Below are 27,012 nucleotides of genomic sequence, written 5' to 3' on the forward strand. Positions count from 1 at the left end.
TCGCATTTACAGGTCACCTGATGTATGTAAAAGTCACTTTTGCACTATAACCTCCAAGAAACACCTCATATGTGGCTGCTCTCAAGTATAAAGGTCTTTTCTTGCCATTAATGCTTGTATAAACCCTTATTTACACTATTTATTTATTTCTGCTTGTGTTTATACCAGCTGCGCCGAAGCGGCTTTCCACGCTGCTTCACTAAAGATACACGTATACATCTCCTTCGATTAACAATAATGGCTAGTGCGGTGGCTGCAAAAATACGTCAGCTTACTGAAATCCATTGCCATGACTTATCGTGAAAGGGAAAAATTACGTTTTAGTCAGTTAATGGAAACGCCGTCATTTCGCAATAGTTTTTTATCGACGTTAAAAAATATTGCAAAACTTTTGCGCAAATCTGTAATGGAAGCGCACCTAATGTGGTGTCTGCTGTAAATGTGCAACAGAAAAAGTGCTCTATATGTGTATCTTGTAGTGTAAAATTACAATAATAGTTTAGTTCATTACAAATGCAACTTTTTTGTTTTTTGGTTTTAGGGATGAAATGATGATTCAATAGATCTTTGTCTGTATTTAATAATATTTATTTATTTGAGCTCAGCAGTCTTTTTCCCATTGGATTGTGCATAAAAGAGTGAACTGTATAAGAAAAAGTGCTTACAGCATTTAAATAATTTACAAATCAGACAACAAAATTGCTGACACGCCATACAGTGCACTATATGAGCGATTTAGCAGCTAAATTGTTTGGTAGATGGTCATGTTAGCAAAAAATGTACTTGAAATGTCAAAGGCCTGGGGCTGAACTTTGAGTCTTTGCCTTCTGTCCACCTGAGGGGTTTGATACACAGAGACTCTCAAGACAAGATGACACTAAACAGTGCAAACAGAAAATGGCTGAGATCATGGGGCCTGTTAAGGTTTTGTGTAAGTCTAAATGGATGTTTCTGAGGTAATTTGATGGCCCCCAAAAGGTATCTTAACATTTAAGCCACACTTGAGTTCAAAATGACAACAGTGATTAAAATCTAATGACATTCAGAGATTTTTAAGTGTGGTTTAAATGTCCAAATACTTTTTGGGGCCACTAGCTTTTAATGTTGTATGTGTTTGACATGATAGGACATGGACAGGTCCACAGCTGCGAAATCCCACAGTGAGTGCAGCATCTCTGCTCCCTTCCCAGAATTCAACAGTCTTGAAATGTGATCACCAAGAAACCCCTGCCCTGAAATCACCACTTCTCTCTCTGTCTCTCTCTCTCGTTTCTAAACGTGTGGTGCATTGAAATGCAGATGCAATCATGAATGAAGCGCTCATACACTCGTGATATTGACAAGCATTTCTGGTTGACACTGTGCCAAGCAAGCTGTCCTTGTCACTCTCGACAGCCTGTAAAGAAAATGATGAACAAATTCTTTCTGTAACGGAGCTCTGTTATACAGACAATTTCTGGCCTCCTTGATAAATGCTTTCTGATCAAAGCTTTGCATGTTCTAATAAAAATAAATGGAGGCCTGTTTCTGCCTCAGAGTAAAAAAAAAAAAAATGTATATCGTTATTTTTAATTGCAACTTTAAATGTCACATGTATAATAAATTTTGGTAATTGGTACTTTTACTTGTAATTTATGCTTTATATCTCATAATAACGTCATTTCTCTCAATTGTGACTTTTTCTCGTAATTTCTAGTTTATTCTCTTCGATTGCAACTTTATATGCCAAAATTGCAAGGACTGTTTTCTCTTCTTTTTTTTTTAATCAATTTCTACTTTATCATAATTTCAACTCCTCCCTGTCTATTTTCCTCAAGATTTCAGTTATTTTTCATAATAGCTGCTTTAATAAATACTTTATATTTCAGAAATTCACAATTATTTCTCTTATTTGTGACTTTATTTCTCCAAATTGTAACTCTTTTCACACAATAGTGACGTTATCATCTTAATTACAACTATGTGTCTTAGCTGTGACATTATTTTTCATAATTGTGAATTTATTTCACAATTGTCTTCACTTAATTTAATTTTAGTTTCAGCTATTTCTTTCATTTGCGACTTTTTTCTCACAGTTGTGACTTTATATCCCAAAATCGCAACTAGTATATTTCTCGTAATTGCTACTTTTTGTCATTTATAAATTATTTCTCACAACTGTGACTTTTTTCCTCATAATTGTGACTTTATATGTTATGTGACTTTATATCTCACAATTCTGACTTAATTTCTTATTATCTGAAAATTAAATGTATTTTTTTGCTCTAAATGTGGCAACAGGAATCCAAGAAGAAAATGAAAAACGTGAAGTAAAATTTCTCATGAGAGCAAAAACAATCAGTTAAAATTACTTTCTTCTTCAACGGTGTCAAATTGTGCTCATAACCTCTTGCGTTACAGAGACATCTGCCTCATTTGGATGGATTGATGGTGTCAAAACAGTCATAGTTTTTGATTATTGTGCAAAAACAAGTGCAGATCACACTCCCAATTGTCACCATTTACGAAGACTGTGTGTGTGACCTTCAGTCCAAGCATGGTCTTGTAAGCTAATCTGCTTGGCTCCTCACTGTGTGTGTGCGTTAGCCTGCTAGAAACGAATCGAGTACCGTGTCGTGGCTCTCGACGCAGTCTATGACTCAGCAGAAACGCAGTCAGTCATCGTCTCCCGTCACCCGCACAGCCCCACTGCAATGAAGCTGTGGACGCAGCACGTCGGTGGAGAAGATTCATGGCGCTGGCGTACCGCGCTGTCTCACCTCTGAGTCAAACGCCCCGGCGGCGTGGGCAGAGCTCATCCTCGCTGATGGAGACGCCACGGCAGCATAGAGAAATCTTTGTTCACCAGCTGTCCCTGATTTTACAAACATTTTACACTCCTCCCCCCACCTTTCCCCATTTCTTCTAAAGTACATCCTGTTTTTTTGGCCAAGTTCTTGGCTGAGAGAACCCGCGCAAACTCAGGTCCGGCGCTCGCTATAGCTATTCAGGGTCACGCGTCATGTGTGTTTAATCAAAATTCAATTACTGTGCCGCACCACGCTCCAAAACCCCACAGCCCAGGTTATGAAGTATGATGAAACAGGCCCCGGTCCTAATTGGTTCAGTATGGAGCCAATATCTCCCTAGCATGTTATGATAAATAGCTTCCTGTGCTGCGAGTCCAGCGTCCCCTCCTCACCTTCTCCTGGTCTCCTTCTTTCTTTTTAACTCTCGTTTTCTATCTTTCCACACGTTTCTTACATGACTCTGATCAGTCCAGTGGGATGCAGGTCAAAGTTGTGGTGTTTTTTAGAGTTAGGCCTGTTGCGAGCACTGCAGTACTGCTGTCACAACTCATTGCTGCTCAGTTTACATTTTGATTGGTTTAGAGTTTAAGCCATGATCTGACTGTATTGCCATTATATGTTTACAAAAAAAAAAAGGATTACAAGTACTTAAGGGTTTTATTAAGCACAGAACAAAAGTAGCACCATGTTTTTTGTTTTGTTTTGGACAAGTTCAAGGTTTGTTGTCTAAAGAAAACTGCAGAAAGACATACGTACACACACACATACATTGTTTTTTGAGGTACATGTAACATTATAACAAGCCGTTTTATTGACGTCTTTTCTTTCTGAAACTTTAACTGGGTGATTACAACAGACAAGATACACTTCAGTAAGTTGTACTGTTTTGCGCTATAACTAGTAGTAAAGGAAGAGAGGACATGGTGTGTGCACACCAAAACGAAGCACATATTCGCATTGCGTACTGGCTCTAGATTACTCGTGGGATGTTTTTTTCCATCACTGAATGAAAAATTAAAAAAAGGGTAACTGGGACTTTTTATCTCACAATTCTGACTTTTTTCTCAAAATTGCGCGATAGTGTCACGCCTGGTTTGGGGGTTTGTTTCATGTTCTTGTTTTCATGTATTTTATTTTGTAATTTGATTCATGCTGTTAGTGTCATGCTTCCCTTGCCCTCATGTATTTCTGCCTTGTGTATGTGTCATGTTGTGATTGGTTGTTCTAGTCATGTGTCTTATTCCTCATTGGTTATTGTCCTGTCATGTGGTTCTCAGTTCTGTTTGCTCATTGGTTGGGTCTTGTCATGTGATCCTTAGTGTTTGCTATAAGTAGCCCTCATGTTGCTATTAGGTGTGTTCGAGATGCAATACACTAGCCTGCCACCAGCTGGTGAGAGTAGCCGCTTGCAGTCGGGGCAGAATTAAAAGTGGAGACGTCAAGTCGGACATTTTCTGCTCTCGGTAGTGACGCTCTCACGGTGTTTGCATAGTCTTATCACAGATTAAGTAAATTAAATGCTATATTTTTCAAATACACAGAAACGTTTTCGTGAGCAACAGACACACTTTTTATATACTGCTTAATACAGCGCCATCTGTTCATGAATAAATTTCAACATTAACATATACTATTTAAATACCAATAAAGTGGGGGTATATATGCTTTTATCAGTGTTTCATTGATAAACGTGATTCAATATAACAGTGCGACTACACTAAAAATGCTTTTACTGTTATAAAAACAGATTTGTGAGCATTATTAGAATTTAATTGTTAGAATAAACACGCAGCACACCTCGTGCTTGTCATCACAGAATCTAACCAATGAGGATAAAGTGTGTCGTCATCAAGGCTCTCGCAGCCAATTTTGAGCAACTGCACCGCCTGACCTAGGCGGCTGGTCTTGTTTTGCTCTCACGGTACTTTGATGGCACATGTGATCGTAAGGCGGCTGCAGCGCCGATCAAAGTCGGACAAATGTTCTAACCAGAATGCATTGCTTTTGTCAGGCAGCAGCTGATTTTTGCGGCACTGCATGAAGTCAAACGCACCTAATGTCTCTCGTCGTGTATTGATGTTGTAACCTGCTGTCGTTGAGTCTGTTTATGCCAAGTCAAGTCTTTCTGGATTATGTTTTGTGTTTTTGCCTCAGTGAACTAATGTTACAAATAGAAACTTGCAATTCTGACTTTGTTTCTCTGAATTGTGAGATATAAACTAATTATAAAGTCAGAAATGTGAGATATAAACTCGCAATTGTGAGAAATAAAGTCAGAGTTTATATCTCGTAATTCTTACTTTTTTCTCAAAATTGCGTGATTTGCAAGTTTATTTCTTGCAATGGGCTTTTTTCTCAGAATTGTGAGTTCATATCCAGCAAATCTGAATTTATAACTTGCAATTGTGAAGAAGTCCGAATTACGAGTTTGTATCATGCAATTATGAGAAAAAGTCAAGTCAGAATTGTTATATAAAGTCGTAATGACCTTTTTTATTTTTTTTTATCAGTGGCGGAAATGGGCTTCCATAGTTTTTTGCGTCACTCGCACGATGAAGACTGTCTTCATGCACATCAACAACAACATTTCCTTCCGCCATTTTTTTCCGTCCTCAGCCATGTTGGAGATAACTACTACCTGTTGTGGATGTCCCAAATACGCCGGCAAGCCAAACGCCGACATATCTGGGTTCACAGCACCGTCCACAGGCTCACTCTGTGAATTTGACCTTCTCCAGGAACTCAAACCAGATGTGTCAATAAACTCTTCGCTGATTAGATTGCACGACAACGTGTCATGTGAATTTCCCACGGCAGTTTTTCAACTTGCGCGGAAGATGCGATTGAGGCGAATATCGCACATTTGCGGCAATCAAGTGGCCCCATTCGTATCATTTGTGTTGCCCGGCGCAAATTCACGTCTAATCACGTCTTTGCATTGTTTTTGTATGTACTCTCACAGGTAATTAAATTCTGGTGTGCACGCACCAAGGCAGTGTGCAGCGATCTGTCAGTCAACATTAAAGAGCGTCAAAACAACATTCATTGTTTGAATTTGGTCCTGAAACTGACAAAATTTTGACAGAATATCTATATGTTTTTTTTTTTCCAGAGTTTGTCCAAATGAAAACCAAAGACGTCAAAAAAATAGCTTGTAAATAATGTCACATAACATTTACCTCAGAAAAGCGGTGTGTGTATATATCCTAGCTTTTCTGAGGTAAATGTGTTATGTCTTTCTGTGGTTTGGCCTACAAGCCTAGGTTTATAAATAAAAGTATGATGGTATTACCATGGTACCGCCACAGTATTTTTAAGGCTTAGCTGCCTCTAACATTTATTTCAAACTAAACAGTGATGTAAATGCAATCTGATATTCAGAGTAATCCATTTACCCAAGATTAATAACCCGAGACCTCATCCAGACTACATTGGTCATCCTTAAAAGTCGATGTGAAATCAAAAATGACCCTATTTATTTTGTTAATTCAGTTCCTGGTCTTATTGTGTATGATTCATCAGTGCACGTTATTCTAAAGAGAGAAATGTTTGTCTTTGTGATCTTTTATCAAAGTGTAATCAGTGTCATGTGACTAATGACTGTAGCTGATTGGCTGATGGCACAACAGTTGCAAATATAAGTCCATAAAGTCTTGTCTTATATGTTTTTATCTCTAAATATCCTTTTCGTGTCAGATTACTAAAGCAAAATTGTTTCATGTTGGCTTTAAAACCTTTGAAACAACTAAACGCTGATGTTTAATTATTCAAATACATTAATGTTGTCATCCTGAGCATGTTTGTTAGTGAAAGTGACGCCCACTCGCTCTGATCTTGGCAGAGGAAGGCCTTTATTCACACGCGCACACATCTACAACCGCCCCACCTCCACCATCCCACCCCCAGCATGCCTGCCCAGGTTACACAAGCCCATGAAATTACAGTTGTGTCACTTGGAACCGAAAGTGTCAAGAGGAATTAATGATAAGGTGACAGGCTTCACGAAATGGTGATTGAGAAATAAATAAATATTGAGGCCAGACCTTTCCAGCCCCCCTCCTCTAATCCTTTATTTTAATTTTCACGTTTGGCGCTGGCGTGTCACCCGATAAGCCGGTCCAATATTCTCACGCTGGCTCAGCCGTGAGTTTCTCAGCTGATGCTCTGCTTCCCTGCCAGGGAGGACGGGCACCGCCTGGCATTTGGAGAGCTCGGTGTGTTCCAGAAGGGTTGAGTGTGTGTGGGTCAGGTTTGGCCTGCTTTAGCCAAAGGAGAGGAAAACAAATATTAACATTTTACTCAAACCCATACCTAGTAAATCCAGAGAAACTGAGCATTTTTAAATAGTCTCTTAATTTTTTCCATAGCTGCAAACATTACACTCATAATTAAATTTAAAATATAATATTTAAAAGTCAAATATAAATTTTTATGGTTACAATATTTAAATGATATTATTAATATTAAAATTACATATTTACATATTTTACATACAGGAATTGACAAAAGCAAAAAAAAAAAAAAGTAGAAAATGACAATTGGTCAAAATAACAAATTTTCATCAGTGTTATTCCACCAAATATTGAACTCTTTTAAAGTTAAAACATTGGTATTGTGTTGTCTAAAAATTAATAGAAACATGTCTAAAAACATGGCATCTTATTTGTTATTTTGACCAATTGTCATTTCGATTACATTTGGAAGAAATGTCATCAGTAGTATACAGAATAAAACAAAAATTACATTTTACTCAAACACATAACTATAAATCATAAATCCAGAGATTTTTTTTCCGTAGCTGTATATTATAATATTTATATTTATATTACTAAATTGATTGTTATTTAAAAATCTATTTAAAAATATTTTTCTTTGCAATATTTTTATTTACAATATAATTGTAATAGGTTTATAATTATATTACTATTTTATAATATTTAAAATATATATTTTATGTAAAATTTAAAACATTGAAAAATGTTTTACTTGGTTTGACTGGTCACTCTTTCTTTGACGTTTAATTACAGTACTTTTTTGCTTCTGCCAATTTACCCAAGTAGTCTTAAAGAATAGTAAATATTTGTTTAAATAATTATAATATTAATAAAATATTTTTAAATTATATATATATATATATATATATATATATATATATATATATATATATATTAGTGCTGTCAAATGATTAATCGCGATTAATCGCATCCAAAATAAAAGTTTTTGTTTACATAATATATGTATGTGTGCTGTGTATATTTATTATGTATATATACATACACACATGCATGTATGTATATATTTCAGAAAAAATGTATGTTAAGTTTATATATTAAATATATTTATTTATAATATAAATTATATGAATACAAATATAGACATGTAAATACGTGTAAATATTTTCAAAATATATACTGTGTGTGTGTGTATTTATATATACATAATAAATATACACAGAACACACACATATATTATGTAAACAAAAACTTTTATTTTGTATGCGATTAATCGCAATTAATCGTTTGACAGCACTATATATACTATATATATATATAATAAAAAATTATAGTTATACATTTTATTTGACTATTTTGTGAATATAAATATATCTAAATATAAATAAATATTCAATATATAATCTCTCAATTCAGGAAAGCACATAAAAGCACCTTAGAAAACAACCTAACATCATGCTGGTATGTGCAAACACCGCATATTTTCTTTAGAAAATGTAAATAGCTATTAATTTATTGAGCAATTTATTGTGTTACATGGATTTCAGCATGTGACACCGCAGCTCACGGCTGTCACCGCTGTGATATGTCATGTGAACCGCCCGTATCTTTGCTGTACAGTCTCATAATAATGTCTGCGAGCATAATCAGCCGTACAACCATAACCGTAATGGCTCGACGCGAGGCCTCCGTACACGCACACAGAGAAAGCCCACATGTAAGACCCCAACTCAAGTCGACGAGGAAAGAGTCTTATCTGGGTGTTGGATGTAATCCGCTCCGTGTCTGCCAATCCACTTAAAACAGGGCAGTCTGCGTGAAATGAACAGCACCTGTTCAGCAACACCTTTTCCTGTGAGTTTACACGCGGGCTTGGGGTTCGTGAGTTTGTACATGTGTGGTTTGTGCCTCTCTAATCTCTCTCAGATATCCGTCCTCATAGATGCAGCTCACACTGAGAGCCGTGAGTCACTATCCTGGATCATTGCAAACGCTAATGGTTTGTGTTTTAAAGCATTTGGCATCCGTCTGATGAAATGCAGTGAAGAGACAAGAAACAATGAGTAAGGCTGAAAAGATGTGAATGGCTCCTGTTAATAAGATAAATGCTGAAATGAGTCCCAGGGATCACAGTAGGCTCATTGCGAAGATCGCTTGGCCGGTGAAGAGGCGTTAAACGCAGGTTCGTGCAGCTCCAACACAGCTATCAGGAAACAGTTGGAGGCCACTCATAAACCAGTTCAGGCTCAGAAGATGATATTGAGTTCAGTTCTTTCATTTGCTGATGAGAAAAGCAGAGTGTTTTCTACTAGTCTCCTCTGAAGAAAATCAGGGGTGCTTTTCTGTGTAAAACTCTCATGATGCCAGAGGGTTGCTATGCGGTTGCTAGGGTGGTTGATTATTGGCCCAAAAAAGCCAACAAATGTGTCTCTATGATGTTCTGGCCTCTAAATATGGCTCAGTTCCCTCTTTCTATGTTAATCTAGGGGAATTGCAATACTTAGAAAATAAAAATAAAAATAAATAAGCCACATGATTTGAAGAATCATTCATGATCATGTTTAAAATTATTATTTTTATTTAATTACATATAATTTGTCAGTTCTTTTCTTCACATGACCCTTTCTATAATATATATATATATATATATATATATATATATATATATATATATATATATATATATATATATATATATGTCTGTGTGTTTATATTTATATTTATATTTTTATTACAAAGGAGAATTAGGTGTATATATATATATATATATATATATATATATATATATATATATATATATATATATATATTATATAAGGAAATTATATGTATACATTTTTATTACAAATGACAATATTATATATTTTTATGTTTTTAGATATTTTATGAAAAATTTCATAGATATTTTGTTTTTTTATTTTTTATTTTTTCATTTAACTACATCTAATTTGTCATAATGTCTGAAGTTCTGTTTTTCACTTGACCCTTTAAATTTATTTTTTTTAAATATATATTTTTAGGCTTAGGGTTGAGTTAGGGTTAGGAAAATGAGGAAATTTAATTATATGTATAATTATCATTACAAATTACATTGTTTTTAATATTTTTATGGTTTTAGATATTTTATAAACAGCTATTTCATAAAATATATTTTAAAAATCTATCTATCTATCATTTTATCTTTTATTATATTGAGCAGACAAAGTACTGTTTCTCGTATGACCTATAGGAGGCGGTGTTTCTACATTATGTCAAAAGTAAGAGGTCTCTTGGCCTCGGTCCTGCTTTGTTCCAGCGTCCCGTCGTATGTCACCCAAAGGGGATTTATGGAGCACTGTGGGGAAGACAAGTCCAATATATGAGACACCTCATATAACAACATCCTCCATTTGAACAATTAAGGGCACAATGGCAAAAGCCGACAGACTAAAAAGGATGCACTTGGTATACGACAAGCACGCTCACACACGCTGCCACTATCTCCAACTGGAATGATACTGCACAAAAGCTCGAACACTGACTCTATTGACTGCTCATCGGTGGCGTAACTCAATCGGGGTAAGAATGCAAACGGGCGGTGGGATGGGGGCGAGATATGGAGAGACGGGTAGGGCTCTCATTTGTCAGGCCGCAGTGCATCAGTGGAGCGTGAACGGCACACACAAACCATGAGGGCTCGGCCCCGACACCCTGCACCCGCTGTCAGGGTGCCGTCACAGTCCCGGCCCCAGGCATGGGGGAGGGTTAAGAGCCAAGGCCACTGGGAGAGTTAATGATGCCTGACCGGTGGGACACGCACACACACACACACACCTGCTTGGTGTCCTCCACCGCTGTGCGTCGCTCCCTCAGATGGGAAGATCCTGTTCGGGATACTGCTGATGTGGACTGTGCTGAGTTTTGGGGTTTTGCTGCAATGTCTCAGGTTTTGCTCGCTGAGAGGGATCCGTGAGACTGCAAAAAAGGCAGTAAGAGAGGACAGGAAGTTTAGCAGACAGCCAAGATCACCTGCAGTTATTGCGAATATGTAGAATGATAATACATGAAGGTAAAAATAAGGCCTGTTTCTTGTTGCACATTATCAATGCATAAGGCTGCGGTTCAGAAAATATAAATAAAATGCTCTGTAATGCTCATATTTTTTGGTTTATATAAAGAATTATAAAATAATAAAGTGAACTACTCACCCTTTGTTTTAAAAAAGACGTCAGTTTGCCTTGATGCAAATGTTACATGCAAACAAACACATATCTGACAATTAAAGTAATTTAATGTTTGATGTTAAAGTAAATACTTGATGCTGTAAACCATTTTCTATATAGTTTGAAATTGAAGTGTGAAATCAGAACATGAGAAGTGTCAAAAAAAAGACTAATAAATAAAAATACAGGTGCTGTTAGCGCTTTAGCTATTTTGCTAACTTCAACTTCACACCATTTCTCGACGAAACCCCGCCCTCTAAACACAGCTGACCTGATATCAGCACACAAAATGATTGACAGACAGAGAATGTTTCTGATTTGCTAGTTTTCTGACAGGATTTATAAAAAAAATAAATAAAACATTGCAGCAAAGCAGTCTATAGTACTAGAGAAAGCTATCTGTTAGCTTTCCCATTCATCTCAATAGGAGATGCTCAGCTATATAACTTCTGAATTGAGAAAGTTTAATAGCAACACGGCTAACAGTATCATGATAACCTGCCAAACCTTGACTTTGTGGTCTACAGAGACCTCTGTGGTCTCTCAAGAGACCAATTTCTGACATTTCAGGCATGTCGCTTAAGATTGGTGGCATAAGGGTGTAGACATTCAGATGGATATCTTGTGCTCTTCTGCTGTGTTTACAGTGGACTGGATTCAGGTTGGATCCAGACTGACCGCAGCAGGGATCCCTTCTCGCTGGAATATCACCCAAAGCGGACATAATTACTGGCCAGCTGGGTTGGGGTTTTAAAAGCATGCGTAAATATACAGCGCCTCGGTGAAATAGACGTTCTGTGGGTCATCCACATATAAATCAAGGAAAACACACATACGCAAACCTGCCAGACGCTGGGCAGAGGGAATCTGTTGGGAGTAAACACAGAAGATGTCTAGTGTGCCGCGCATGTGCGGACTCGTTACATTTTCACAGTTCAATTAAACAGCAAGAAAATGACTAAAAAGTAACTATAGGAACTAACGTATCCTGCACAGTTTGGAAGCAGTGCTCACATTTACATGTTCGGCAAATTTTCATGGCTGTAATCCAGTCATTTCAATAAGCATCCAAGTTTTTTGTCACCCGAAGCTGTGCTTCATGCGCTACGCCATTGAAAAATAGACAATGGACCTTTTGCCCATTAATATCGCTTAATGCGACCTCAGCTTTAATAGTTTGCGACAAAGCCTTAATTGCTCTGTTGATTCATAAAACAGCTGCTAAAACGTTACAACATTTACTTCAAAACTCGGTGGCCACTGGATGGAAATTGCCTCACGGATTACCACCAATGGGTTTACATAAGGACACTTCGAAGGGAGTTTTCGGCATGTCGACTTACAGATGTATTTTGTTACGTGCCAAAAGCGAGCATGAGATAGAATAATAATCACCGAAAGGTTCCAGCCGAGGTCATGCCTCAAATATAAACCTCACACAAATAACCGGCCGCATTATTCACCAAACGCACAGCACATGGAGAACCGAGTGAGATCATGTTTCCCCGAAGTCCGTTCTCTGGGCCTCAGCACCTGCCAGCATTCACACTTTCCCCTCTCTCCCCATCCAAGCGCCATTAAGCAATGGGAAGCCATTGATTGTCGCCCCGGTTCTAAAACACTGGTGGCAATTAAAGGGTCTCGTGCTGCGTCCGTGCCTTAGGCGACTCATTGCCATTCAGCGTCCAGCAGGACCATCAGAGCCCGGTGTGACCAATACTTCTCTCCTCCTGACCAACTCTTTGATTAATGCTAATTTCTCGGTGGACGGCAGGGCTGTAATCCCGCTCACTAATTACCCGCTCGTTATGGGGCCAGGCGTGGTTCGGGCCCTCCATCACCCTGGGCTTTGTTACCTCCGCTTTAGCCGTGGCCAGGGGAGGTGTGGATGCCTCCATGCCTATTCATGTATCACATTAGTGGGCTGGACTCAATACTGGACTCCTCTGAGGGGTATTATTCAAGTAATGTGTGATACACTGACCAGAAACCGGGTAATTTATCCAATGAGGGATTGCGAAATCCAAACACCAGCCATTTGGCAAAGGGATATGGTAGTATGTGATGGGCCACATACAATATAAATCACTGTTTGGATGAAATATAGATGTGCTTTTCAGAAGTAAATAATGGAAACTACTTTAGTTTAGTTGCATTGCGGCAAATCCTCAGTTAAACGATAAAAGAGTTCGCTAGTCATTATAATATATAAAATAAACAAAGCACTAATTCCAAAGCTACTTTAAAATGTCAGAGTTTGAAGTGTTATTATTTGAGAACTAAGTGTGATAAAAGTTTGTATGAACCATTTCCGTACTACTCCCTGACACGTTAAATTCGAAACTGCATATTAGCATTCTACTCTTCCTATTTTAGCATATTTTTATGGCATACAGAGTAGTCCAGTTCCTGAACGAATGACAGTTCTAGTAAACCAAAAACATACAGCACAACCAATGTGATTCCCAAACAGATGACTTAATTATAAAATAAGTGTAACTGTAATCAGTTACAGTTACTAAGAATTTTTTTAAAATTAAATTACAGTTACTTATGAAAACGTTAACGATTACAAAGGGGGATGAAAAATTTTCTGCAAAAAGCTAGGATATGTTGAATAATATTAATTTGCTTTGCATGTTTTTGATGTGAACAATGCCTCTTGTCATTTAAAGGCCGTTTAGTAAAGCGATGCTATTCTGATGCTTTTGATTGGTTCTCTTGTGTGAATTTGCAGTGCAGCACATCTCCCAATTACAGTACATCAGTCCACATTGCTGCTAAAAGCTTTAGGTTATATCAATGAGAGTTGTCACCATGACGAGTAATAAAAATGCATTCCAGTGCTGGAAATCAGAATGATCTCAAAGTAAAAATGCATGCTAAAGTCTGATTTTGTGGTGGCTGTGCTTTAAAATGAAGTGTGAAGGAGGATTTTGAAAAGTCTGACAGTAGTGTTGAGTACTGGTTTGAATGTTTGAAAATGAATAGCAATTGTAAACATTCATTAGAAAAGTAACAAAAAAGTAACAAAATGTAATCAGTTAATTGTTACATTTTGAATAGGGTAACTTGTAATCTGTAACCTATTACATTTCCAAAGTAACATTCCCAACACTGCTAAATGTGCTAATGACTCTTTTCAGTGAATCAAACACATACAGAAACTAAATGTGTTATTTAAGAAGTGTTTGTTTTTCAATATGGCTAATATGCATTTTATCAGTATAGTGTTTAGTAGGCTATATATTAATGAATGAAATGTTACCACGTATCCTACACGTTTGTACGGGAATTCAGTTGAGTATTGTGCACTTTTCTGCTGAGAGTTTACCACTTTTTAACTTTGATATGAGACAGCTGGAGAGGCTGTAATAGCAGAAGTGCTCTTTTATTTTAGGATTTGGCCAGAGCGCTGACCCGCTGTTATGCCAGACAGCACATCTAATTCTTCCAATTGACAGAACTGACACGAGCCAAAGACACAGACGATGAGAGTTCAAGAAAATCAAAGGAAGAGACGCAGCAAAATACATAAATAAAAAAACGTTCAAACTAAGTGACGGCAAAGCAAAGGAGGAATAGACAAAACATAGGAAATCGTAGACAAGAGAGGCCCGAAGTGGCTACAAGCTGTTCCACTGATCTCCACATGAATGTCCCTTTTTTTAAAAACCCTGGTCTGCAATTTCCAGTTTAATAGCAGTGCCTGAGGCGATAATATGATAATAGGCTTGCTATCACCCAGGGCGAACTTTTCTCTGCCACGGAGAGGCCTGCCCCGTCCTGCCGGGAGCCCTTTGATTAACGAGCCACGGTAATCCCGGACACGCAGTACGGACTTGGGACAGGAGCTTTCATTTGTGTGGCGAACACAAAAGGCACAGGTGTAATTGTTGCTTTGCCGCCAATGATTAATACTTTTTAGACGCCACCTCCCCCACGGCTGAAATGAACTTAACCATCTTATATAACTCCACAGTGAAATTTAAACAAACAAATGGGAAGAGGAAAAATAAGCTTTGACTGCTTTTGTCTCCCCTCAGGTTTGTGTTTTTGCCAAACCACAGACTTTCCTGATGTATTTATTTAAACTTCAGGTCGCCTCGAATCTGGCCATTTTTAATGAACTCCATCTTCTGTCTGTGAGAAAAATACACTTGTTTGAACATGTTTTTGTCGCTATCGCTAAAAACAGCTCATCCAGTCGTGAGGCGACATCTGCTTTGGATTTCAGGATGACGACACTCTGGAGTTCACGCTCAAGGTTTGTGGAAACGCAAACAGCAAGTGTTCCTCTTTTCTGATTATGTGCACAATCAGAACTTCAGTTATCACTCGTTCTATCGGAACATTCGAGAGAGAAATATTTGTGTCGTCATTGCTAAACTGAGACCAGATTTTGATGCCACATCTAATGACAATGAGACTGGCCGATTGTGCTCATTTTTAAGTTCTAAACGTACACTGACATTGCCTGAAATAATTCTGCACTTTAGTATTCGAAATTAATCTTTTTCTTAATATTTTTATCTTTCAAAACTGATGTAATTGTAAGCCACAGTGCAACAACAGGGCTTTTTAAAGTAAGAAATACAATAATTAGTGCTGTCAAACGATTAATCGCGATTAATCACATCCAAAATAAAAGTTTTTGTTTACGTAATATATGTGTATGTACTGTGTTTATTTAATATGTATATATAAATACACACACATACAGTATATATTTTTGAAAATATTTACATGTATATACATTTATATATTTATTTTTTATATTATATATAAATATATTTAATATATAAACATAACATATTTTTCTCAAATATATACATGCATGTGTTTGTATTTATATATACATAATAAATATACACAGTACACACTCATATATTATGTTAACAAATTTAAATTTACATTTTGGATGCGATTAATCGTGATTAATCGTTTGACAGCACTAAAAATAATACAATAAAATGAATGGTAAATATTAAAGTGACAAAATTATATCTTCTCATCTATCTGAGGTTTCTCTTAACTTAACATCTTCTTTCATCTTACTAAGAAATACAGTAGCCTATTATTGCAGTGACAACTGATATTTTTATGTATTTTATAGTGCTGGGCAACGATTAATCGCGATTAATCGCATCCAAAATAAAAGTTTTTGTTTATATAATATATCTGTGTGTACTGTGTATATTTATTATGTGTATATAAAGACACACACATACAGTATATATTTTGAAAAGATTTACATGTATTTACATGTATATATTTATTAATATAATTTATATGATATATAAATATATTTCATATATAATCATAACACATTTTTCTTAAATATATACATACATACATGGGTGTGTATTCATATATACATAATAAATACACACAATACACACACATATATTATGTACACAAAAACTTTTATTTTGGATGCGATTAATCGCGATTAATCGTTGCCCAGCACTAGTATTTTATGTAAGTAGCCTAATAAAGATCTCATTGATTTTCATTACAAGCTATGAGATTTTTTTTTTTTTTTTTTTGGGGGGCCTTTGAAGAAAATTGTGTTTTTTCTTCCTGGCTTATGAGCTATATTTCTCATATCTTACTACATGAGCTATAAAAGCCTAATGTATCAAATATGATACAAAATACACATATGCACATTAAAAAAAATTGTGTCTAAAGGTTCAATAAACTGTTATATTGCAAAAAATTTGATTTTTCTGACCAGAAATATCAGATTTTTCTAAGCAGCCGTGACTAAGATGAGCCACAAAACATTTTGTTGACCTGTTTCTAATGCTGTGCTGAGGCGTGTAGCCCCACCCACACTGCAATCTCATTGGTTCAAAATCCCCCAAATATGTTCTGATTGGCTGTGAATCTGTTGTTTCACGTTCATTGTGGAGAGACAAACTACTTAAAATATCATTGGATCTCCTTACATCATGCCTGGTTAGGATGCGCATTAAAACAAGAAAACATCTGCAAATGGAACAAGACAATAAGAAAACAAAGTTTTCTGAAAACACATAACTACTATGATGCTTCTAATTTAACTAAATTGAGGAGTGTTTAAATACTAGAAAAGTAAATAAATATTTCTTACAAAATACGTGCAAACAATAAAACTGTCGGCACTCAGGACTCCTATTCTTTAAGAATATAGTGGCATAAAATTTTTTTTATGACTGTATGGTTTCGCATTGTTGCAAAATTATATGTTTTTGCCCTGTTCCCTCACATTTAGTTTATTGTTGTTATGAATGTTATAATCAGTGTTGTTTTTTTCCCTACCAGCGTGCTCACTGAAAACCTTGCTGCTTGTTCATGATTGTTACGGATGTAGTTTCAGCTTAGCACGGGGCAGTGGATTGTTATTTTTTCAATATGCCTCTTTTTTACGCTGCATTCAGTTCATTCACGGCATTAATGTGTGTGAAGCGGTCCTGCTCGGAGGCCGCAGTCAACCATGTCAACAACACCGTTCCCAAAGTCGTTTTGCACGGGATTACCTAGAACTTTCTAAAGACTTGCTCTAATTCATGTGCATCTTCTCTAAGCTCTTCACCCAGTATGTGGTCGGCGAATGTGAGTGAAATTAATTATCTTTTTTCACTGAATGGCTTCTAAATCCCAGATTAGCCCCTCTAAGTCAGTGTTCAATTTATGATCTATGGTTTTAATGAGGCGCTGGGCTGCACACCCTGCAAAATATGAGAGGAGGAGGAGAGAGAGGAAAGGAATCATAGTCGATGCATTCATAAAGTTTGTCCGCTGTGTCTGTATTGACATGACCAGACTTAACAATTTTCTAGGTAAAATTCAGGTTTCTGGTGGCTGAAGCTGTTTGCATACAGCCATATACAGTAATATACTTATAATAATACTAATTATATATATATATATATATATATATATACACAGTTATATAGTATTATTTATTTATTTGTTCATATTTATTTATTTTGACATTACCAAAAGTATTTAAATAAAATAAAAAATTAAAATAATATTAAAAATAATACAATTATTTCAACTGCATCTTACCTTTATGTTTTAGAAATAAAAAGTAATTTTAAGAATATCTTCTTACCTGCTTAATTTATTGACCTTTTTTATTTACCTATAGTGAGGAAAATAAGTATTTGAACACCCTGCTATTTTGCAAGTTCTCCCACTTAGAAATCATGGAGGGGTCTGAAATTGTCATCGTAGGTGCATGTCCACTGTGAGAGACATAATCTAAAAAAAAATCCAGAAATCACAATGTATGATTTTTAACTATTTATTTGTATGATACAGCTGCAAATAAGTATTTGAACACCTGTCTATCAGCTAGAATTCTGACCCTCAAAGACCTGTTAGTCTGCCTTTAAAATGTCCACCTCCACTCCATTTATTATCCTAAATTAGATGCACCTGTTTGAGGTCGTTAGCTGCATAAAGACACCTGTCCACCCCATACAATCAGTAAGAATCCAACTACTAACATGGCTAAGACCAAAGAGCTGTCCAAAGACACTAGAGACAAAATTGTACACCTCCACAAGGCTGGAAAGGGCTACGGGAAATTGCCAAGCAGCTTGGTGAAAAAGGTCCACTGTTGGAGCAATCATTAGAAAATGGAAGAAGCTAAACATGACTGTCAATCTCCCTCGGACTGGGGCTCCATGCAAGATCTCACCTCGTGGGGTCTCAATGATCCTAAGAAAGGTGAGAAATCAGCCCAGAACTACACGGGAGGAGCTGGTCAATGACCTGAAAAGAGCTGGGACCACCGTTTCCAAGGTTACTGTTGGTATACACTAAGACGTCATGGTTTGAAATCATGCATGGCACGGAAGGTTCCCCTGCTTAAACCAGCACATGTCCAGGCCCGACATAAGTTTGCCAATGACCATTTGGATGATCCAGAGGAGTCATGGGAGAAAGTCATGTGGTCTGATGAGACCAAAATAGAACTTTTTGGTCATAATTCCACTAAACGTGTTTGGAGGAAGAAGAATGATGAGTACCATCCCAAGAACACCATCCCTACTGTGAAGCATGGGGTGGTAGCATCATGCTTTGGGGTGTTTTTCTGCACATGGGACAGGGCGACTGCACTGTATTAAGGAGAGGATGACCGGGGCCATGTATTGCAGATTTTGGGGAACAACCTCCTTCCCTCAGTTAGAGCATTGAAGATGGGTCGAGGCTGGGTCTTCCAACATGACAATGACCAAGCACACAGCCAGGATAACCAAGGAGTGGCTCTGTAAGAAGCATATCAAGGTTCTGGCGTGGCCTAGCCAGTCTCCAGACCTAAACCCAATAGAGAATCTTTGGAGGAGCTCAAACTCCGTGTTTCTCAGCGACAGGCCAGAAACCTGACTGATCTAGAGAAGATCTGTGTGGAGGTGGGCCAAAATCCCTCCTGCAGTGTGTGCAAACCTGGTGAAAACTACAGGAAACGCTTTGACCTCTGTAATTGCAAACAAAGGCTACTGTACCAAATATTAACATTGATTTTCTCAGGTGTTCAAATACTTATTTGCAGCTGTATCATACAAATAAATAGTTAAAAATCATACATTGTGATTTCTGGATTTTTTTTTTAGATTATGTCTCTCACAGTGGACATGCACCTACGATGACAATTTCAGACCCCTCCATGATTTCTAAGTGGGAGAACTTGCAAAATAGCAGGGTGTTCAAATACTTATTTTCCTCACTGTATATAGACCTTATATTGGTTTTTGACCATTACAGACCTAGCAACACCAACCAACATTTTGTATTACTTTATAATCATTTTAATTCACAAACTAATATTACTACATTATATATAATGCTTAACAATTACAGACGTGACGTGTGGCGACCCATACTCAGAATTTGTGCTCTGCATTTAACCCATCCAAGTGCAGTGAGTAGTGAACAAACGCAGAGCAGCGGCACCCAGGGAGCAGTTGGGAGTTCAGTGTCTTGCTCAAGGACACCTCAGTTGTGGTATTGAGAGCACTGGACATTCACTCCTCCCACCTACAATCCCTGCTGGACCTGAGACTCAAACCCACAACCTTTGGGTTACAAGTCCAACTCTCTATCCATTAGGCCACGACTGCCCAGATAATCTAATTTAGATATAATCTATATGTGACCCTGGACCACAAAACCAGTCTTAAGTCGCTGGGGTATATTTGTAGCAATAGCCAAAAATGCATTGTATAGGTCAAAATTATAGATTTTTCTTTTATGTCAAAAATCATTAGGTAATCATTAAGTAAAGATCATGTTCCAATAAGATATTTTGTAAATTTCCTACTGTAAATAGATTAAAACTTTTTTGACTAGTAATATGCATTGCTAAGAACTTCATTTGGACAACTTTAAAGGCGATTTTTTTTCAATAATTTGATTTTTTTTTTGCACCCTCAGATTCCAGATTTTCAAATAGTTGTATCTCAGGAAAATATTGTCCGATCCTAACAAACCATTCAGCTTATTTATTTATTTAAATATTTTATTTATTTATTATTTATTCAGCTTTCAGATGATGTAAAATTGACCCTTATGACTGGTTTTGTGGTCCAGGGTCACATTTCATGTCTATATCTCCAATCAGAACACAAAGTAATGGTGTTTCGTTCATTGCTTTTGAATGAATCAGTTGAGTGAATGAATCAATGACTCACTCATAAAGATGTCCAACTTGTTACTTTGCTGAATGAATCGGTGTATTTGAACAAATTGATTTATAAATAATCTGATTAGTCACTCATTACACAGCCCCAGACTACGTTTACATGGACATCATTAATCTAATTATTTACCTTATTCTAAATAAGACAATATTATGATTAAGGTGTTTACATGAGTGGCTTTTCGAATATTCCTTTCATGTTCCCGTTTTACACGTCTCCTCCAGAATTTCATGTATAAACATATAGTTCGTCTTCGTTATGATGCCATTTACAGTTTTGGGTGTTTCATTTTTAATTTTACGAAAGTTTCAAGTGCAGTTAGTTATTTGTCATGCTATACGTGCAAACAGACTACGGCATTGTTAAAGCCATGCTCTTTTATTTGCCGTCAAACGGTTGACAACTGCCGTGTGTGTATCCTGTCGCAAAATGCGGCGAAAAGTCCTACACGATGGTAATAATGTGATTAAGACGTGTACATGTCTATACTGCTCTTCAATAACGCGACTAAAATAGGAATACTCAACGTCTTCATTCGATTTGTGTTTACATCGAGAATGACTTTAGCCAGATAAAGGTAATGAAAAATCTGTTTACATGGTAGATTATTAATCAGAGTATTGTCTTAATCGCGTTAAAATAGTAATATTGTTGTCCATGTAAAATGTTTTTCGCTCAATATTTGCATACAGTCGAGGAATGCCCAACCTTTTTGTTGCTCTCGGTCGCTCTCAATGTTTTCTCCACACTGCATTCAATCCCATAATGCACCGCGCGAGCGTTTAAGCACATTATTTATAGTATGGCAGAGTTATATATGTCATAATTCATCACTACATTCACCATAGTAAAAACACACTTTTAATTCAGAAATAAATGAGAAATGTCACCCTTACAAAAATGAACTATGGTTTTATTATAGTAAAAGTGTAGTAACCATGTTTTATTGGTGTGCTTATCACCATTTGTATAACTACATTTTTACTACAAATACCATGGTTATACTGTGGATAGTGTAGCACTGTCACTCACAGTTGAGGCGTCTGTCTGGTCTGTCAGAGTGTAATACAAGTATGCATACTAGAAAGTGATTACGTACATGTCTGTTCACCTGAGGTGTTCCTGTTGCAGTGAGTTTCACACTGAAGGCCTTGACCTCCTGACCTTTTGCCCCTCGTGGATCAGGTGTGTGCGTGTCTCGCACGATGGGCCGATCCCAGCGAGGAAACCCGAAGCCCCGTGTTGCTTGTGCATTATTCACGGGGCCTCTTGCGGTTTCGTCTCAGGATTGTCTCTCGCCCTGTAACCCAATCCGTCGCTTGCACCGTTCCCCTGAGGGAATCCAAGTTCACTGTCACACCACTTCTCAGGGAAAGTGAGCGAGAGGTAGAGGTACGGTCAGCAGCTCTGCCGAGGTGACGGCATCACAAATCTGCATTGATTAAGGCGCTTGTGACCGCAAATGAAAGTCAGTTCATGTCAGTCATGTGTCAGCTGTATGTAAAAGAGCGGGAATTCGTCTTTTTGGGTGCCATTACGTTTTTCTTCTTACATATAGTGTGTTTTCAAAACATATGTATGCTGTAAAATACATTAGCGGTGTTTGCTAAGGATAGCATCACTGTTACTATTGCTCATTAAATATTAAACCGTGTTGCATAACTCGTAATCCATTCGTACTACAAATACCTCAAATTGTATAAGTTTAGAAGTATTGTGTTACATTTCTAAGCGATCTGACTTGCAGGTTTTTGCCTGGTGGACAATAAAACAAGAAGAAGAAGAAAAAGATGGGATCTGAGCCATGCAGAAACCAGAATAACACAAGTCTTCTTCACTCTTCTTCATATCCAATTTAGACCTTTTTCCATCCTGATTGCAACCACATCTGTAATATATGTGCAGTGTTCATTTTTTATATAATTTATTGCTGTTGTCATAGTTTTATATGAATATGTCCTTTACATTTAGAGAATATTTTATCATGTCATTAATTTTAGCCAGTTTTACTCTTAAATGCACAGAATTTTAGTCAGTGAAAATAATATTTTAGTTGACAATATGCAAAATGACAAAAATCTTTTTAAACTCAAACCCCCCCCTCTTTTAAAACCATAATTTAGTGCATTGTTTTTAGTATCTTGGATTGTTTTTTACTCATTTTTCTTTTTTTGTCAGTTTTAATTAAAATATTTGGATTTAGTCAAATTATAAAAAAAAAAAATGTAATGTCTTATTTAAAATGAGTTTAGTATTATTTATATACTACTATAGTTGTTATTAATATTTCATTTTCATTTTAGTTAAGCTTTAGTCATGTTATGTGCTTTTGTCATTTTTATTAGTTGTTTTTTAATATTTCTATTTGGCTTATTTATTTATTTAAATTTCAGTTTTAATTTTAGTAATTGTAATACTTCAAAGTAAACTTATTTTAATTAGTTGCCGAGGCAACATTTCTGTTTAGTTTTTTCAGTTTCAATACTTATTTAACTGATTTAATTTGTATTCCATTCATTACATTTGTATGTGACTTTATTTCAGCTTTATTTCAACTACAAAAAATGTTTTGGAAAAATAGTTACGAATAAATAATAAATAATAGTAGTTGAAATGAACACTGTAAATGTAGTCGTAATTTATAGTACAGTAGCATTTGTAATATAGTAGTGAATTCGAATTTTTTTCTTTTTTAAATAGTCACTTTTACCTTGATGTCTCATGACTTTGTTGATGCTGTTACTATGATTCCGCTGATGCAGATATACAGATATTCTCTCGGAACAACACATAAACACTGGCAACCATTTACGACACGGTAGCATAATGGCAGCTTGTTTTGCAGCACTCCCATTTGAATCACCTCAGTGCGAGAGTTCATTTGCGTTAAATGCTCTCAGAGTAAATGTTTACATCACTTCCTGATTAAAACCTCAAGTAACGTAATGTTATATGTTATTTTGTTCTCAAGGTATCGATGAGCTTGTGTGCTGAGCGTGCTTTCATTCCACTTCCTCGAGCCGTAACCAGCTCTCAGAGAGCAGGCCACGGGGCACTTCAACATCAAACGAGGCATGAACACGAGACACCGGCATATGAGAGAGAACGCCGGCAGTGCGGCCCAGGCCTCCATCTGCGCTCAGACAGCTGGCATCAGCAAACTAACCACAAAGTGCCTGGATTACACACAACATCTCTTAAAGCCTCCCAACACACTGCACACTTTGTACTCATCAAACCATCCACATCAGTAACTCATTCTGGACGCCTCGTATAAAGAGAAGCGAGGCGGTTTTGATGGCGATGGGTTGGAACCTGCAAAGGAATGAAGCCAGACACGGAGGTGTACAGCATTAGCGTCTTTTATTTCGGTTTCTTTTTTTCTCTCATTTCTCGTTGCATAGGAAATGCACATCTTGCTTTTAGTAATTGAGTCAATGGAGGTGGACACTAATGGCTCCAAGAGAAAGGGGCAATGTCACTACACACAGAAAAAACAAGGAAAAAAGTTCAGAGTAAGAACCGAAAAGCAAACAAAGTCATTCACAGCTCAAATACAGAAGCTCCGTGGAACTAGTTATGGAGCTGGTACCAATACAACGTGAAGTTTTCTTCAGGAAATGTATTAGAGGCACAAGGTTTTATTATTATTTTTTTTTGTATTTTTTTTAGATTGTATCTAAAACGTAAGTATGTATACAGTGATTCTGCGATGCGAGATGGAGCTGTATGAGATACCAACACACTCTTGTGGCAATTCGTAACTATTTTACGCTTCGGCGAATTGGTACGGTTGTACATTATTGCACAACCTGCCTACTTCCTCGGCTGAACTGTCTTGCGTACTTTTTCATAAAATCGCCGCTTTGTAAAATAGTTGCGTTTACTCACAAGATGGGGTTGGATATACGAAGGATGATGATGGAGATGAAGATTTGGAGTGGTGGAGCTGGTTGAAGGGGTCTTGTAACATCACGCCAGAGATTGATGTGTTATCTTTCACGCTAACCACCGCGATTGTCTTCTTTACGATTAGGGCCGCAGTGCTGGTTAATTTTCAGCAGAAGGGGTCTAGCCGAACTTTGTTGAACGTCGTCAGACTATACGCATAAGCACATCTGTTTCCAAAACATGTGGTACAACATGTCCTTAAGATATTTAATAATCAGTATAAACAAAGAGGAAACGCTTTAATCGTAACCATTTGCTGTATGTTTCGGTTTATGGATATTATTGGCTGCTAGAAGACCTCTTTTCCTTGGGGTTGGATTTGATGGTCCTGGATGTTGTAGGTATGCAAACTATTATTTTCGAGTCCACTCTCGTTGATATTTGAATCCTACCCTTTAGTTGGCTCGAAGTCAAACATCTCTTTCGAGGACCTACTAAAACTCACTTGGTTCCGTTAACGGTTCTCATGCATACATTCTTCTGCCGACAAAGAACGAATATCGACAGTTTCCTGCACTACTTATTCGGTGACACTGCAACACCATTACTAAATTCTGAATGTATTGTAAGTCAATTCTTTTTAGTGAATCATTAACATAGTACAACTAGTACAAACCAGGGCTTGAATCAAAAATATTTAGCACGACCAGTGTAGTCCGATTCCCAAAAGATACTCTTTTGAATCAGTTCTTTTTAGTAAAGCCCATAAAGTGTACTCTGATTATCGAATGAACGACTCTTTGAGTCAAGTCTTTTAATGAATCAAAAATACACAGCTCAACATCAGTGTAGTCCGATTCCTAAAAGAATAACGACAATGAATCGGATCTCTTCAGTGAACCAAAACAGTGCAAATAGAATACTATGACTATGGTGTACTGTAATTGCTGACTGGTTGTTTCAACGACAATTTGTGGTTAAAAACAAACATTATGCGTTTTATCAGTAAAATATTATTTAGATTATTAGATTGCTTGTCAATGGGATTGCATTTCTTTTCTTTTTTCCAAATATTTATTCCCTAAAACCACTGATAGAACCGTTAAAGGAACCATTAAGGAGTCAGATTCGTTCTTCACGAATCTCATCCCCATCAAAGAGCCTTTCGTATTTAACTTCAGAACTCCAGAGATGTTGTGAATTGCACCTACAGCAAGAAGATGCCAGTTCCACTGAGTATCGATTGTCGAGTGTAAGAACATGAGGAAACAGACCTTCATGATTGTTGTTGGAGATAATGGAGATACTGAGGGCTACAGCAGGACATGGACCAGAATTTAGGTGGACGCCTTGTTTTTGTAGGCGTATATCACTTCCTTGACTTCACTATGCAATGATACTACGGTGAAACTGGTTGGGAACAAGTAAACGGAATGAATCGGAGAAGCGTCTTGGAGGATTTTGACTGGTAGCAGAGCTGGGTTAGATCATCTAGTCATGTATATATCAGTTGGTTATGGAGGCGCATGCAGTTTATAGAGTGTGGTTACTGAACAGCTATAATCAGAAAAGGCTAGTGGTGTTGAGAAAACAGAAACGATTACAAACTGTTAACTGGTTTGATATTCAGAGAGCGATATAATACAGTTTTTCACAGGCACTACATTTGATCTTAAATACATCAGGTAAAATGCTGGTTTGCTTTTAGTTCCGTTATTCCTTTGTTTTCGATACAAGTTCTTAAAAAAAGAGGAAGGCAAAGGTGCAAGTACCAGACTCTGATTAGATTAGCGTGTCGTCAGTGCATAGTTCTCATGCGGATTACGCTGCTATGCTATCAGAAAGCAGGGTCGTTTCCAGTTAGCCTCCACTTGATCAGCAAGATTTAGCACCTTGTAATGATACTGTTTGGTGCAGTTAAGCCACCCGCCACTGGTGCATGATGGGGTTAAATTCATGGTATGGTGAACCTGACAACACGTTTATCCATACAACGGGCCCCTGAATGTCAACCCAGGCTCTTTAAGCTCCTCATCAGGCCCCGTTCTGCAAATCGACCCCCGAAAGTGAAACATGGGTGTTTAGCGTAACAAAACAAATGTGTACCTGTAGTCAAATCTGTAGTTCTTTATTTCAATGAATGGCCGCATACTTGATTCAATTATTGTGTTTTTGGTTTTTTAGACTTTAAAATGTCTCA

General features: G+C 37.0%; 1 protein-coding gene across 8 annotated transcripts in view; it reads right to left on the reverse strand.

Moving 5' to 3' along the window:
- Positions 1–6,265: 6,265 nt before the first annotated feature.
- nfia (nuclear factor I/A) overlaps positions 6,266–27,012 on the reverse strand; it is a 191,692-nt gene continuing 170,945 nt past the window's right edge. For 2 of the 8 annotated variants that reach the window (XR_009268318.1, XR_009268319.1), the window contains 2 exons: positions 10,835–10,975; positions 6,664–7,048 (listed from right to left, as the gene is read on the reverse strand). The gene's annotated coding sequence lies outside the window, so the exon portion shown is untranslated. Of the gene's footprint in view, positions 7,049–10,022; positions 10,356–10,834; positions 10,976–27,012 lie in introns of those variants that run through there. The other 6 variants (XR_009268314.1, XR_009268312.1, XR_009268317.1 and 3 more) reach the window with 6 other exon arrangements.

Source organism: Onychostoma macrolepis, chromosome 22 (assembly GCF_012432095.1).
Source record: "Onychostoma macrolepis isolate SWU-2019 chromosome 22, ASM1243209v1, whole genome shotgun sequence".
Classification (NCBI taxonomy): Eukaryota; Metazoa; Chordata; class Actinopteri; order Cypriniformes; family Cyprinidae; genus Onychostoma; species Onychostoma macrolepis.